The following is a 4,706-nucleotide window of genomic DNA, read 5'->3' as shown; positions in this document are numbered from 1 at the left end:
TTAAACTTTTTGACTCTTGTAATAATGTTTATCTTAAAACACAAACACATGTACAGCTGTACAAAAATATTTTTCTTTATATACTTATTCTATATGATTTATTTTATTTAAAACAAATTTATTTTTTACTTTTTAAATGTTTTTGTTAAAAACTAAGATAAAAACACACATTAGCCTAGGTCTACACAGGGTTGGGATCATCAATATCAATATCTCTACATCTTGTCCCACTGGAAGGTTTTTAGGGGCAAAAACAGACAGAACTGTCATCTCCTATAGCAATGCCTTCTTCTGGAATACCTCCTGAATGACTTGCCTGAGGCTCTCCTTGAGTACGTGTCACTCTTTTCAGAAGTATGTCCATGATGGTTTGCTTAATTTTTTTGTCATCATAGTTTTGCTTGTAAGCAGATAATGCAACATGACGTTCCTCTCCACTAATGAAAACCTTTCCATTTTAGAGCTGATGTTTTCAAACATTTTAAGGAGTTTGTTAAGGTCTGCCAAAAATTCTGCTAAACCCATCACTGTGAATTTTCTTGAGGATTCTTCTTTTTCTTCTCCTGCAGTTTCATTTTCTCTTCCCTCTTCTTTAGCCATGTGCTCCTGTTTCATTTCCAACAACTCATTAGTCAGTTCCTCAGAAACCACATCTAGGAGCTCATCAATGTCACCCTCATCCACACCCAGGTTAAAGCTATTTGCCATCTCAACCATAGCTTTGTTGATGTTTGCCACTTCCTCATCCTTGTAATATCCTTTGAAGGTATGTATGAACCTCTTCAGTGTCTTCTTTCGGATGCCATTCATACATTCTTTGGTGACATCACTCCAAACCCAAGCAAGATTCTTGATGCCGTCAGAGATGTTATTATTTCAGAATTGCATTTTTCTCAGTGTCTTCTTCAGTTGCAACAATAGCCTGGGCAAAGGTCCTCTTTAAGTAGGAAGCCTTAAAACATTCTATAACTCCTTGATCCATTGATTGAACAAAAGAGGCAGTTTTGGAGAGAGGAACACCGCTTTGATGTTGGTATATAGATCACCAATAAAATTCGGATATCTGGGAACATTATCAACAACAAACAAAAATTTTGAAAGATATGTTATTCTCCAACCAGTACATCTCCATTTCACTGGTATAGCAACTCAGGAGATATCTTGGAAGAGGAGCTGGGCCATCCATGGCTTCTTATTACTCCTATAGTACATTGGCAGTGTGTGTGAGAGATAATCATTGACCGCTGGGGATTGAGCCTGCAACCAGGGCATGTGCCCTTGACTGGAATCGAACCTGGGACTCTTGAATCTGCAGGCCAACATTCTATCCAATTAGCCAAACCAGCTAGGGCCCAAAATATCTTTAGCTGACTTCACATCAGCACTCATAGACTTACTACTCTCTTTTACATTATGTAATGAGTGATAATTCTTGAATCATTTATACCACCCAGAACTAACAGTAAATTCAAAACCATAATTGGGTCTAGCCTTTCTTTCCACACCATAAACATACTTTTTCTTTGGCTGTGATCATCATGATGCAGGGAGGGATATGCTTCTGTGTCTGGTCTTCAATTGAGGTCATTAGTAGTTTCTCCATGTCTAATATAGGCTCTTCTTGAATTTTTGTTAGTTTTGTTGACTTCAATGAAGCAGAGGCTTTAATGGCTTCTGTCACTTTGTTCTTGTTCTTCGAGATCAAAGCTCTGGTGGCATGGGACATGCCTGACTGGAGAGCAATAACCATCACTGATTTTCCACTTCGTAGTCCTTAAACACCTTTAATTTTATTTTCAGGTCAATCACTTGATGTGGCCTCTTCCTGGCAACATTAGCAGCGGATTTTGTATGCTTAGGGACCATGATGAACAAAACAACAAGAGATTAAATCAAGCACAAGAGAAAATGTTGCAATCAAGAGATGCAGTAAACACAAGATGAATGGGGCTGCTGCCAGCATAACATGGCATACTGTTTTACTTTTTAAAAAAAAATAAATAGAAAGGGTACACTCTAAAATAGTGATAAAAGTATAGAATTAAAAATACATAAACCAGCAATATAGACATTATTATATACTAGAGGCCCGGTGCATGAAATTCGTGCACTGGGGGGGGGGGGTGTCCCTCAGCCTAGCCTGCACCCTCTCCAATCTGGGACCCCCTCAAGGGATGTCCGACTGCCCGTTTAGGCCCGGGATCGGGCCTAAACGGGCAGTCGGACATCCCTCTCACAATCCAGGACTGCTGGCTCCCAACTGCTTGCCTGCATACCTTCCTGATTGCCCCTAACCGCTTCTGCCTGCCAGCCTGATCACCCCCTAACCACTCCCCTGCCAGCCTGATTGATGCCTAACTGCTCCCCTGCCAGCCTGTTTTCCCCTAACTGCCCTCCCCTGCCAGCCTGGTCACCCCTAACTGCCCTCCCCTGCAGGCCTGGTCACCCCTAACTGCTCTCCCCTGCAGGCCTGGGTCCCTCCCAAGTGCCTTTCCCTGCAGGCCTGGTCGCCCCCAACTTCCCTCCACTGCCGGCCTGGTCACCCCTAACTGCCCTTCCCTGCAGGCTTGATCACCCCCACCTGCCCTCCCTTGCAGGCCTGGTCCCTCCCAACTGCCTTTCCTTGCTGGCCATCTTGTGGTGGCCATCTTGTGTCCACATGGGGGCAGGATCTTTGACCACATGGGGGCAGCCATCTTGTGTGTTGGAGTGATGGTCAATCTGCATATTACTCTTTTATTAGATAGGACAGAGGCCTGGTGCATGGGTGGGGGCCAGCTGGTTTGCCCTGAAGGGTGTCCCGGATCAGGGTGGGGGTTCCCTTGGGGCATGGGGCAGCCTGGGTGAGGGGCCTGTGGTGGTTTGCAGGCCAGCCACATCCCCTGGTGACCCAAGCGGAGGCCCTGGGATCTGGGGTTTATTTATCTTTTATAATTGAAACTTTGTAGCCTGGAGCGGAGCCAAGCCTTCTGCTTGCTCTGTGGCGGCAGCCATTTCTGTTGGGATTTATGTATCTTCTATAATTGAAACTTTGTAGCCTTAAGCGAGGCCTGGGCTGGCCAGGGTGTGCGGAAAGCTTGGCTTCCTCCATGGCCGGGGGCAACCCTAGCCTCCTGCTCTTTCCAGCTCCGTGGCTGCCGCCATTTCTGTTTGGTTTTATGTATCTTCTATCATTGAAACTTTGTAGCCTTGAGTGGAGGCCTAGGCCGGCAAGGGCAGGCGGAAAGCTTGGCTTCCTCCATTGCCGGGGAAACCCAAGCCTCCCTCCTGCTCTCTGTGGCCGTAGCCATCTTGGTTGGGTTTATTTGCATATTCGCTCCTGATTGGCTGCTGGGCGTGGCTGGTGGGTGTGTCTGGTGGGTGTAGCGGAGTGATGGTTGATTTGCATATTATTCTTTTATTAGATAGAATCATTATTAAGTTCTAGGTACTTACATAATTGTATTGCTGTATTTTTATATATGACTAGCAGTGCAGTAGGTTTGTTCACACCGGCATCAACACAAACACATAAGTAATGCATTGTGCTATAACATTACAATGGCTATAACATCACTGGGTGATAGGAAGTTTCAGCTCTATTATAATCAATGGGACCACTGTCATGTATGGGGACCATCATAAATAAAACGTCATTATGCAGTGCATGTGTATTAAGAAATATGTCTATTTTATTTCTATAATATATGAATTTGCACATATGTGAAGAATAAAACACTATTTTTTTCATCAGAAACACTCATATATTTTTTCTTTTTTTTTAAATAGTAGCAGTATGATTTATTAAGCTGTGCCTTTGTACAGGTGCTGGGGCTTGCCCATGGTGCTCTTGATGTTTAAAGCCTGGACATTCTGCCAGTTCTTTTTGAGCATTGACACCAGGAAATTGACAGCTAAGTGGATATTGTGCACAAGTTCATCATCTGTCATCTTCACCTGGCCAACAGCCATTTCCAGACACAGCACCTTCTTCATCTAGCACTTGATTGTGGACTTCACTTCATCAAGTTTGGCCAACATGTTCTCATTGTGGGTCAGCAAGGAAGAGAACTTGCCAGTCTTATTCAAGCCTTGGCCCAGGATTCCTGGGATCTGCTTGATCAGAGATTCTGAAGCCAAAAAGGCATCATACTTCTTGGCCAGCTTCTTGACCAGTTTCTTATTCTTACTGAGTTTCTTTAACCCCTTGATATCCATGGCCTTCGCCTCATCACAGTGCTGCTGGTCCCCCAGAACACATGGATTGAAACCTGATGGTGTCTGAGAGAAGTGTTTTCCTTCTGAGGGTCATAGTTCTTCAAGCTGATCTTCAACTCCACCATTTCCAAAAACGTATCATACTTGTGCTGGTTCCAGTGCAGGACTTTCCGCACCGCCTCATAGAAGGTATCATAAGAGACTTTGCTGCTCATGGTCCCCAAAACTGGAAAAGAGTCAAAGATTATTTCTGTAGCAAATATCACAGCTTCATTCCTTCCTCCCCCAGACTTTCAGTATTTCTGGGGAAAGGGGGGTAAAAGGATAGGGAAACATTGGAAAGCAAAACAAATATAGTCTCTGCTTTCCCCTACCAGGAGCTTATACTCTAATAACAAAGACAGGTATTAATTAATCACACAGGCAAATTGAAAAGTCCAATTTTGAAAAGTGCTGGGAAGGAAAACTTCCACGTGTTGTGAGAGAATAATATGAAGGCCTAATTTAGA

At 43.9% G+C, this 4,706-nt stretch overlaps 1 pseudogene across 1 annotated transcript; it reads right to left on the bottom strand.

Moving 5' to 3' along the window:
- Positions 1–3,783: 3,783 nt before the first annotated feature.
- On the bottom strand, positions 3,784–4,412 carry LOC308240336 (large ribosomal subunit protein uL1-like; annotated as a pseudogene). The gene has a single exon. The product of its transcript is annotated as a large ribosomal subunit protein uL1-like (transcript).
- Positions 4,413–4,706: the final 294 nt, after the last annotated feature.

This window comes from Plecotus auritus (assembly GCF_963455305.1).
Source record: "Plecotus auritus genome assembly, chromosome: X".
Taxonomy (NCBI): Eukaryota; Metazoa; Chordata; class Mammalia; order Chiroptera; family Vespertilionidae; genus Plecotus; species Plecotus auritus.
This window is presented reverse-complemented; position numbering and strand designations above follow the sequence as displayed.